This window comes from Erpetoichthys calabaricus, chromosome 9, assembly GCF_900747795.2.
Source record: "Erpetoichthys calabaricus chromosome 9, fErpCal1.3, whole genome shotgun sequence".
NCBI classification, from domain to species: Eukaryota; Metazoa; Chordata; class Cladistia; order Polypteriformes; family Polypteridae; genus Erpetoichthys; species Erpetoichthys calabaricus.
Window position 1 is genome coordinate 142,634,970 of NC_041402.2, and position 12,882 is coordinate 142,647,851.

General features: G+C 39.2%; 1 pseudogene; it reads right to left on the reverse strand.

Moving 5' to 3' along the window:
* Positions 1-12,882, reverse strand: part of LOC114657654 (alpha-2-macroglobulin-like protein 1) — a 195,538-nt pseudogene that overhangs the window by 103,260 nt on the left and 79,396 nt on the right.

The window sequence follows — 12,882 nt, forward strand, 5'->3', positions numbered from 1 at the left end:
AAAATTCTCTTCTGTAATTTGCTACCGTGGCTATTCGTTTGTTTGTCCAGGATTTTAAATCACCTGTAGCTCGCAAACCGTTTCACCTATTGACTTGAAATCTGGTACACATATAGTACGTCACGTCTACTATCCGCTTTATGGGTGATGATTGTATTACTCTTTTTATCTTTATTTTATTTTATTGTAGAATCAACTCCTATCTGCGCACACCAGGGCGGCCGTGGGCGGATGCGTATGGTGTATTCACTCCACGTTATCGTGCATTGCGCTGTCACTGGTATTTTGATAAAAGAATTTGAACAACATATAAGAAGCGTATCAATTATTAAACAGTAAAACATTAACATTTAAGAAGTAAAGTTACATTAAGTACTACTGCAGTGCCTTCGGGTATACCTCATTTTTTGTTTGCCCATTACATGCTTAAATATACATTTTTTGGTGCACCTACCCGAGAACACGCGACATAATAACCGAGCGTGGAGAAGCATGGATTTTAAACACGCGTTGAGTTCATCTGCTGGTCTCCCTCGTGAAATAAACTGCGTAATGTTTGACTAAAATCTACAGCGAGTAAACGACATTAGCTCCTATTTCTTTTTTTACGATCTCTGAGATCTTGCTTTTTTCGGTTCAATGCTTCATAAGCTCTTTTATGTTCTATGGTGTACTTATCCCAAACCATTATCTTTGAATGTTGCAAGACTTTACGCCCTTGTATTGTAGACTCGGGCTAATTAAATTCATTGCATTCCTAGTCTGAATCACAATCTGGATTGTATGGGTGGTTACCTGGCACTGTAGGGTCTGCCACCCGTCCTTTAAAATACGGAATCGTCCGTATTTGAGAATGAAATTGCGCGTCCCGTTTCTGAATTCAATACCGGGACGGGATTTGTCCCATATTTTTTTTTAAAGCAGCGTCTCATGCAAATCATCCCACACGCATTTTATGAAGATGCCTCCTTTCTACTTTTGATTGGATAATACTTGATGTCATCGTTAGCTTTGATTGGTCTTTTTAACTGTCCAGTGAGGAGGGCGGGTCTTTTAAGTAGAGTCTGCAAAGTGTTGGCACTGGGACTGCAGTATGCGTCCCTTATTTTTTTGTATTAAAAGTGGTAACCCTACCTGGCAGGTAACACTTATTTTGGTCATGAAGTCGTCCCTAAAATACGCCACGTGCCCTCTTTTAATTGTGAGAAGCAGATATATATAGCCAAACTTCTCGCGCTTCGTTGCGGCGAAGTACTGCTTTTAATTTTTAAGAAGACAAATAAAAACCTTTTTAAACGGATCGAAATATACCAATACCAATTGTTAAGGATCTGTTTTTTTTGTGAACCTCGCTTTTCACAGCTGTCGCGCTACGGCGTGTGTCTTCGTTTATTTGACAGTATGTAGATCGTGCGTAATTACATTCATGGCATTCGTTTTCTGAATCACAATCTGACTGTATGGATGGTTTACCTGCCAGGTTACGCTTGTGGTTGGTCGTAGGAAGTCGCCTTACATCCGCCACGTGCCCTCTTTCTGTTCCCAGAAGCAGATCATAGAATGGTTTTAATAGTTTACTTTCAAATAATGCAAAGAATATGCCGACACGTGTTTCTCCCTAATTCTGGGCTCATCAGGCATACATCACTCACTGCATCCCCTCTCGGGAATCGAATCTGTATCGTCTCAGCGCCAGAGTTGAAGCCCTAACGTTGCGGTCAGCAAGTCGGCTAACATCCGCCATGTGCCGTCTTTCAGTTGCGAGAAGCAGATCATAGAATGCGTTGAAACTGTTGCCCCTAACGTTGCGCCACGGCATGTGGTTCGTTTATACCTCGTGTCTTCTCATTAAACTTTTATCTCGCGAATATGTTTATTGCAATCCGCAGCAGGAGCATTTCTATAAACTTAATTTAAACTTACGTTTTACACCGTGCCTTTGTTTCCCTTATGAACATGCTTGTATGCTTCACTCGCTGGCTTCTTATTGTTTCGCTCCCTTCTCAATTGTTTAATGAATTTTTTGTTCTTCGCTGCTTTGCGGCTCCTACCCTTCATTTGTCCCTACTGCGTTACAGTCTTTTCACGTGATCTACGTGGGAGGCGTGACTGAGGTGACACTCAACTCCTCCTCCCACGGCCATCGAGCTGCCGTCCATTACAGATATTGTGAAAAAAGAGGTTCCAGTTATGACCATTACGCGTTTGAATTTCGAAAATGAAACCTGCCTAACTTTTGTAAGTAAGCTGTAAGGAATCAGCTGCCAAATTTCAGCCTTCCACCTACACGGGAAGTGGCAGAATTAGTGATGAGTCAGTCAGTCAGTCAGTCAGTCAGTGAGTCAGTGAGGGCTTTGCCTTTTATTAATTAGTATAGATTCAAAACATCCACGCCATCCAAAGGACAAGACCCCTACAAAGACCCTAAGGCAAAAGGTGGCCATGGCTCTACCTAACTCTCAATTTTAATACTGGGCGGCAACTGTACAAGATACAGTATAAAAACCTGGATATTTGACACAAAGAGATGAACCACTGTAGATATATGGCCGGCAGTTTATCCCGACCAATACCCCCATATCGCTAGATGGAGCTCTCCTTGCCAACATGGAGGGGCCCCCGAATTCCAGCAGGGCATCATGGACATTGGAGTTCTTCTTCACAGGCCTGCCTGGATACCATGGGGGCCACCAGTCGATGCTGCAACAACGTTTACTTTCCGTATAGCCCTGAAGTACTTCCCAGTCACGGGAACGGAAGAAATTATGTACTTCCGGGCTGTAGAAGTTTGATCTGACCCGGAAGTGCTAGGAAGTCACGTGGACTGACGGGACAGAAGCACTTCCGGATTCAAGGAGTTTAAAACGGACTGTGGGAGATCCCAGCAGGGGAGCCGAGTTGGGGAGGAAGAGTGACTGAGCTGCTAGGAGTGGAGGATTAGGTATTTGTGTTATTGATTATTGCACTTATTATTGAGTATTGTGAGTTGAAGGTGCTTTTGTGCCTGTTGTTATTATAATAAATAATATATTGGACCTTTTACCTGGTGTCAGAATGTGTTGCCCCCTATCTACCACAACACACACAGGCTTAGTGCGCAATAGAAATAAATCTTGCAGTGCTTCTTTATATTCCTTGCTTTGCGTCCAAATAAATACAAGTTTATATCATTCATTCACTCATAATTTGAAAACCAATGCTAGGAAGTACACAGTACCTCTGCACAATAACCATCTTTTTCCACCCTCTCAAATTTACACAGTTCTTAATGTTTGGGAAAACATACAGGATTAAATCAATTAGAGATTTGTACAAAGATAACATCTTTGCATCCTACAAACAATTACACTCCAAATTAGCTTCCCATCAAACATTTTTTTCATTATTTTCAAATTAGAAACTTTGCTAAACAAAAATCAGCCCAATTTTCCTCGCCTCCCACCTACTTCTATTCCAGAAGAAATTTCTTCAGTCTTGAGGCTCAGACAGTATTTTTATAAAATATAAAAACATTTTAAAGTCCCTTCCTTTCAAAGATCCAGAGTACAGTGGGAAAAGGATTCTCTTACTCAACATTCAGAAAAGAGTGGAAGGCAGCAATGCACAGAATCCACTCTAGCTCCAATTACACAAAGCATACAATTATTCAACTTAAAATCTTTTATCGAGCACATCTATCTCGTTTAAATTTATCCAAAATGTTTCCAGGGAAAGATCCAACCTGCGAATGTTGCAATTGAGCTCCAGCCTCATTGGACCTTATGTTTTGGGCATACACCAATTTAACATTAACCTGGACCAAATCTTTAAATGCCTATCAGACAGCCTTGGTGTAACATTCACTCCTAATCTTCTTTAAATGCCTATCAGACAGCCTTGGTGTAACATTCACTCCTAATCTACTAACAGTTGTGTTTGGTGTACAGTAAACCCTTGTTTATCACCGTTAATCCGTTCCAGACTCTACCGCAATAAATGAATTTCCGTGAAGTAGGATTCTTTATTTATAAATCGAATATTCAATTAGAGCATAGAAAACCTGTTTACAGCCTTCTAAATATGTTTTTTAACATTATTAGAGCCCTCTAGACATGAAATAACACCCTTTAATCAAAAAGGTAAACTGTGCTCCATGATAAAGACAGAGATGAGTGTTCTGTCTCACAATTAAAAAGAATGCAAACATATCTTCCTCTTAAAGGAGTGCGTGTCAGGAGCAGAGAATGTCAGAGAGAGAGAGAGGACAAAGAGAGAGAAAAGCAAACAATCAAAAATCAATAGGGCTGTTCGGGCTTTTAGTATGCGAAGCACCACCGGACAAAGCAGCTGCAAGGAAGGGAGCAATGTAAAGGTAGTCTTTCAGCATTTTTTAGAGGAGCGTCCGTATCCTCTAGGCCAGTGTGCAAACAGCCCTTCTGCTCACACCCCCTCCGTCAGGAGCAGAGAATGTCAGAGAGAACTGATAGAGACAGAGAAAAAGCAAACAATCAAAAATCAATACGTGCTATTCGGGCTTTCAAGTATGCGAAGCACCCGCGTGGGAAGCATATCGTATATCATTGAGGAGTTTTATTTAATACGTAATATGTGCTCTGGTTGGGTAGCTTCTCAGCCATCTGCCATAGCGTCCCTTGTATGAAATCAACTTGGGCAAACCAACTGAGGAAGCATGTACCATAAATTAAAAGACCCATTGTCCGCAGAAATCCGCGAACCAGCAAAAATCCATGATATATATTTACAGTAGATATGCTTGCATTTAAAATCCGCGATGGAGTGAAGCTGCGAAAGTTGGAGCGTGATATAGCGAGGGATCACTGTATTCCCAAATGGGCTTAAAGTGGAGAAAGAAACAAAACAAACTGTAATTGCCTTTACTCACTATTAGCACATAGACTTATCTTGCTCAACTGGATGAATCCCAGCTCACCTCTTTAAGTCATTGGGTAACTTATGTTAATACTATTTGAAATCGGAAAAAATCTAAATCTCACTTAGAGGATCTGTTCAAATCTAATGAATAACATTTTAGAATAAACATTTATATTGGGGAAAAAGGATTCTCTTCCCTCTTTTCTACTCTTAAGGTAAAATAAATAGTAATAATACCATGCATTGGATCAAGGTGCAAGTAATTGACTGATAACTTTTGGATCATTTATACTTGATTGAACTGGTCTTTGCATCATGATCTGTTAATGGCATTAAATAAATTGCTGTGTTTATAATGATCTTGTCATGTGATGTGATGGTCTTCATTATCACTTTGGCTTTAGTCACCTGAAAAATTTCTGAATGTTACACCAGTTAAAAACTTAAGTGTGATTGATAGGTTTTGTCCACATCTCTTGTGAGAAAGCTATAATCTGTTTCTTTACATATTTACTTCCACCAAAGCTATTCTCTGTTATTCTGAATGATTAATGGGACATTCTATGAAATCATCTACAAAATAAAGCTTCTAAGTGAAATGTGTCTCTGCTATGGGCACCACAAGTAGGAAGGCCTGTTTAGTACACTTTGCATTTAACCTGCTTTAACAACCAATCCTGCATTTTACTAGGCCAGGTGTTTATACAGGGGAGGTGTATGTGCAGGGTGGTCTGGGGATGTATGGTGAGTAGTTAAGCATGGTGGTTAAGGCTTTTGACTTCAAACTCTGAGGTAGTGGGTTCAAAATCCCACTTCTGACACTGTATGACCATGAGCAAGTCACTTGGCCTGCCTGTGCTCCGATTAGAAAACCAAAAGAAATGTAATCAACTGTATCATAAATTATGTAAGTCGCCTTGGAAAATGGCATTAGCCAAATAAGTAAATATAAATGTTCAGAGGGCAGGTCCTAGATAGAGGGGTGGTCCATCACAGAGCACACTCTTGCACACACACATAGATAAAGCCAAAATCCAATTGCCAATTAACCCTTCATGCATACCAGTAATGATTTGTGAAGAAACCAGAGAAAATAACCTATGCAGATATCAATGGACATAAGATTCAAACATAGGTCTCCGGGTGCCTGATCCATCCCGTGCCAATCTATGTAAGTATACTTTATACTGTATAAACTAACAAGAGAGAGGAGGCTGAAAGATGCCAGAAGGCCAAACTATACACAAATAGTATGTTTACTAAAAAAATATGAAAACCAAGGTAACAAACGAACTGTACCTTTGGGCCTTCCAACACAGATTTTAAACTCCCTCTACTATGTATGTACTGTGAATGACTCGCTTGCCAAACTTAAAGAACCACAAAAGCAAAGTAGGTCCTTCCCTCTTCTTTTACTATTGTCCCAATAGTGACTATGAGTTTCACGAGTGCTTGTTTTTCTTCCCTTTATTTTTCCTGTGCCACCATTTAACCACTGACAACCCTTTGGCTTTGTGAAAATTAATTACAAACATACTGAATAATAATATATATAAATCATGTGCAGGTCATTTCCATTTTTTGCAACTCCAGTGCATTTTCAGCCATATTTACTATACAGCTATTGTTGCAGATTGTAGTATATAATATTATAAAAAAACTGACAGGAAATTACATTTTGGAGCATGTGCAGTACATTTAATACCAGATACTTACAGATTGGCCTATATAATGGTATTTTCCAAACCAATGTCAGATGGCCTGTAATTAGTTGAATAAGAAGACAGGAAAGGAAAGAAGAAAGGAAGAAAGTATGGGGACAACACAAAGTAAAAAGATAATGTTGTTCTTACCTTAAAGACGCTAAAAATATCATTAACTATTGTGTCAATGTCTACATTGTCCAAGACTCTCTCTATACAGGGGTATTCTTCATAGTCATCTACTTCATAATTATAGCCATCCATCATCTTAACTGGAATTCGATTGTAAACCTGTGAATCAAGTCAAATGGGAACAACAAGAACAACACAGGTGTAGACAATATTATCCAAAAATCATTAAAAAATAAAAATAGGTTAAACAATGGTAAAATGCAGTTAGAAAAAAACGTCTAAATGGCTTTACATAGAGTACTTTGAAAAACTTAGTACTTCTTTTCTGCATTATTGCACATTTTATAAAATATTTTAGCAAACATTAATACTTAAAATAGTCCATAAAGAAGTGTGTGAGAGGAAAAAATATTGCAGTTTTCTTCATTGATTTGCTTGGTACTCTAAGTTTAAAAAAAGTTGTTGATCCTTACATTAAAGTTAATGTAACTAAAGTAATAACAATCAGACCTGATCTACGCCCATCTTGTCCAAATGAATCTGACTAATACGAGCCCTTACCATTGAAATGAAAATTTAAGTGTACATTTTCTTAAAGCATATACTTCATCCATCCATTTTCCAACCCGCTGAATCTGAACACAGGGTCACGGGGGTCTGCTGGAGCCAATCCCAGCCAACACAGGGCACAAGGCAGGAAACAATCCCAGGCAGGGTGCCAACCCACCGCAGGACACACACAAACACACCCACACACCAGGGCCAATTTAGAATCGCTAATCCACCTAACCTGCATGTCTTTGGACTGTGGGAGGAAACCCACACAGACATGGGGGGAGAACATGCAAACTCCACGCAGGGAAGACCCGGGAAATGAACCCAGGTCACCCAACTGCAAGGCAGCAGCACTACCCACTGTGCCACTGTGCCACCGTGCCGCCCTAAAGCATATACTTTCACAACAAAAATAAATACCTCAAAACTGCAAGAAAAAGCTACTGAATGTCAATTCAGTTTATTTATTTATGGTGCTAATCAGTGAAGACATATTCAGAGAGCTAGGTTTGGAAAGGGCTAGAAAACCATTTCAAAGGCTTTCAGACTCTACCAAACCACAGTCTGCATCATTGTCATAATTCAATAAAAAATGTAATGTTTTCTTCTTGTCTTTCAATTTTTTTCTTGTTTATTTATTTTTTTTACCAATGCTTAGTTGGTAGTAGTTACCAAGCCTAAGTCCCACCATTTTACAATGGACTGCTGTGATGCCATGCATTATGAGTAGGAAGCATATATCATGATTGCATACATGTGTGTGGCATTATGACAGACATCCTACCGAGTAAAAAGAATAAGAACAGGTATTAGCCCAGTGTAAGTGACACCCCATGCAGGGTTGGTTTCTCTTACGCAATGCTGCTGAGATGGGATCCTGGTACCTGTAACTCTACATTTGAATGTTTGTTCAGAAAAATGAAAAAGTGTAAAATATTAGCTAATTACTTAATGAAAAAATAAATCTAAGATCAATTTACCTTTACTAAACTATATAGTGCAATTAAATGTATTACTGGTTCTTGTGCAAAATTATCTAACACATAATGACAGGACTATATTTGACATGGTATAACACCATAAAGAGACAATGATGGTAAATAATAGCAATAAACATGCAAAGATATAATAAACAGCATAGTAAATAAATATGCAACAATACTGATTTATGTGCAGTAAAACCTCGATTATCCGTCACTCAATTAACAGCCAGGGCACTACTACTGCTGTACAGTACGCTGTGAGCTTTGGAACAACTTTCCCTTGTGCTAGCGCATAGTGTTCTTCCCAGGCACCACATTGTCAGTTGCGTTCCTTCAGTTTTAATAGCATTTTGTAATTTGTCTCTTTTGTTATAATCTACTATGCATTGTTATGGCCAATATACATATGTGTGTGGTGCTGGATTTATCACAAAAATTGAAATTACTAAACATTTACTACAAAGACCTCAGGCAGAAGGTGGCATGGCTTTACCTAATTTTCAGTTTTATTGCTGGGCAGCAAACATACAAGCCATAAAAACCTGGACACAAATAAATGAACATACACAGGCTTGGTCCGCAATAGAAGTAAAATCCTGTAGTACTTCTTTATACTCATTGCTCTGCTCTCCAATAAATGCAAGTTATGGCAAATATACTAATAACCCAATTGTGCTTTACTCACTCAGAATATGAAACCAAATTAGAAAGCATTTTAAGATGGAAAATCTTTTTTCAGTGGCACCTCTGCAAGAGAACCACCTCTTTCAACCCTCACAAACATATCCAGTTTTTAATACCTGGAAAAGTTTTGGGATTAAAATGCTCAGAGATCTTTAAATAGACAACATATTTACATCTTTTGAACAATTACGTTCAAAATTCAACCTCCCAGCTACACATTTTCTTTCACTATCTTCAAATTAGAAATTTTGTTAAACAGAAATTACCCGATTTCCCCCACCTCGCACCCTCCACAATACTGGAAAAAATACTGCTCAATTTCGAGGAAACAAACACCATTTTCGCATTATTTAAAATCTTATTAGAGTCCATACCTTTCAAAGATCCAAGAAGACATTGGGAAGAAGATCTCTTAATCAATATATCAGAAAAGGAGTGGAAGGTAGCAAAGCAGAGAATTCACTCGAGTTCTATATGCGCAAAGCATAGAATTATTCAACTAAAAATTATATATCGAGCTCATCTGTCTCGCTTAAAACTGTCCAAAATGTTTCCAGGGCAGGATCCAACCTGCGAACACTGCAACCAAGCTCCTGCCTCACTGGGTCACATGTTCTGGGCCTGCACCAAAGTAACAACATTTTGGACAAAAAGTTTTAAGTGCCTTTCAGACAGCCTTCGGGTCACAATCCCTCCTAACCCATTAGCAGCTGTGTTCGGTGTTCTTCCAGATGTACTTGAATTGGAGAAGGACAAGCAAACTGTGATTGCATTCACTACACTTTTGGCACGCAGACTTATTTTATTAAATTGGAAGAATCCTAATTCTCCTCTGATAAGTCAGTGGGAAACCGATGTTTTATATTATTTGAAATTGGAAAAAATCAAATTCTCAGTTAGAGGATCTGTACAAAATTTTTTCAAAACCTGGCAGGATTTAATCAATATTATTTTAGAATAAGAGAAATAACTATTACCGCATTTAATTCCCTTCTCCATCTCTTATTTACATATATATTTACTTCTCCCTTTCTTTTGTTTAATGTTGCCTTATTAAAAAGCCCTAAGCAATTTTTCTTTAGCTAAGCTCTCCTTTTCAGGGGTGGGGTTTGATTTGTCTTCAATTTTGTTGGGTTATAAATTGATCTATTTGTATGGAATGATTACAATGAAAATTAATAAAATAAAAATATAAAAAAAAAAAAAAAAGACTTTGGGAGATCACAGACGTTGAGCTGAGTTGGGAGGCAGGGTGGCTAAGCGTCTGGGAGTGGAAGATTATTGTGATTTGTTTATTGTGTATGGTTTATTGGAAATTTGTGGAGTGGTGGTGCTTTGTGCACAGTATTATTATAATAAATATCATATTTGGACTTTTATCCGGTGTCTGGCGTATTGTCCGAGGGTTCAAGGGAGCGAGAGCGCCCTTATCTGTCACAAACTATATTATATTTTGTTAATATAGTTTTGTTTTGTAAATAAATTTGACTAGGGTGGCAAGGTGACGCAGTGGTAGCGTTGCTGCCTCGCAGTAAGGAGACCTGGGTTCACTTCCCGGGTCCTCCTTGCATAGAGTTTGCATGTTCTCACCATGTCTGCGTGGGTTTCCTCCTACAGTCCAAAGACATGCTTGGGTGTGAGGGTGTGTGTACCCTGCGGTAGGCTGGCACCCTGCCATGGGTTTGTTTCCTGCCTTGTGCCCTGTGTTGGCTGGGATTGGCTCCATCATGACCCTGTAGTTAGGATAAAGCGGGTTGGAGGATGGATGGATGGATAAATACGAATTTTCTCTAAACTAACCTACTGTATATCATTTTTAAGGTATCTGTTCTGTTGTTCGTCTTTTCTCTTATATGTCACAGCCTCAGTCCTGACCCCTGATGGATAATCGAGGTTTTACTATTTACTGTATACAGTGGAACCTTGGGTTACGACCGTAATTCGTTCCAAAACTCTGGTCACACCCAATTTGGTTGTGACCCGAAGTATTTGTATGTAAATACAATTAATCCGTTCCAGACCATACGAACTGTATGTAAATATATTTTTTTAAAGATTTTTAACCACAAAAATAGTTAATTATACCATAGAATGCATAGTGTAATAGTAAACTAAATGTAAAAACATTGAATAACACCGAGAAAACCTTGAACAAAGAAAACTAACATTGCAAGAGTTCACGCTACAGCCTTATGAACCGATCACTGTAGACACTTTTTTTTAATGAGTTTTAAGCACAGGGAAAAAAACGAAAATTTGAAAATCCTTAATTTATACAAAAACTAATCATAAACAACCAAGAAAACTAACATTGAAGGAGTTCATGCTACAGCCTTATGAACCGCTTGCTGTAAACACTTTTTTTTAATGAGTTTTAGATAGATAGATAGATAGATAGATAGATAGATAGATAGATAGATAGATAGATAGATAGATAGATAGATAGATAGATAGATAGATAGATAGATAGATAGATACTTTATTAATCCCAATGGGAAATTCACATTCTTCAGCAGCAGCATACTGATACAATAAATAATATTAAATTAAAGAATGATAATAATGCAGGTGAAAAACAGACAATAACTATGTATAATGTTAAATGTTAACGTTTACCCCCCCAGATGGAATTAAAGAGTCGCATAGTTTGGGGGAGGAACGATCTCCTCAATCTGTCAGTGGAGCAGGACATTGACAGCAGTCTGTCGCTGAAGCTGCTCTTCTGTCTGGAGATGATACTATTAAGTGGATGCAGTGGATTCTCCATAATTGATAGGAGCCTGCTGAGCGCCCTTCGCTCTGCCACAGATGTTAAACTGTCCAGCTCCATGCCAACAATAGAGCTTGCCTTCCTCACCAGTTTGTCCACACGTGAGGCGTCTTTCCTCTTAATGCTGCCTCCCCAGCACACCACTGCGTAGAAGAGGGCGCTCGCCACAACTGTCTGATAGAACATCTGCAGCATCTTATTGCAGATGTTGAAGGACGCCAGCCTTCTAAGGTAGTATAACCGGCTCTGTCCTTTCTTGCACAGCGCATCAGTATTGGCAGTCCAGTCTAATTTATCATCCAGCTGCACTCCCAGATATTTATAGGTCTGCACCATCTGCACACAGTCACCTTTGATGATCACTGGGTCTATGAGGGGTCTGGGCCTCCTAAAATCCACCACCAGCTCTTTAGTTTTGCTGGTGTTCAGGTGTAGGTGGTTGAGTCACACCATTTAACAAAGTCATTGATTAGGTCCCTATACTCCTCCTCCAGCCCATTCCTGATGCAGCCCACGATAGCAGTGTCATCAGCGAACTTTTGCACATGGCAGGACTCCGAGTTGTATTGGAAGTCTGATGTATATAGGCTGAACAGGACCGGAGAAAGTACAGTCCCCTGTGGCGCTCCTGTGTTGCTGACCACAATGTCAGACGTGCAGTTCCCAAGACGCACATACTGAGGTCTGTCTTTAAGATAGTCCACGATCCATGCCACTAGGTATGAATCTAATCCCATCTCTGTCAGCTTGTCCCTAAGGAGCAGAGGTTGGATTGTGTTGATTTTATGCAGAGGGAAAAAAATGAAAATTTGAAAAATCCTTAATTTATACAAAAACTAACCATAAACAACCAAGAAAACTAACACTTCAAGAGTTCACTCTACAGCCTTATGAAATACTCGCTGTAAACACTTTTTTTAATGAGCTTTAAGCACAGGGAAAGAAATGAAAATTTGAAAAATCCTTAATTTATAGAAAAACTAACCATAAACAACCAAGAAAACTAACCTTGCATGAGTCGAGTTCTGGCATGAAGGAAGTGAGCAGGAAGCTGGCTGGAGAGGAGGTTACAGTTTTGAGGTAGAGTCCCTCTGCGTGATGCGCATCTGAGCAAGAACAATGTACTGTACAGGGAGAGACTAAACACGTGCGGAAATCATTGGCGCGTACGAACCGGAAGGGA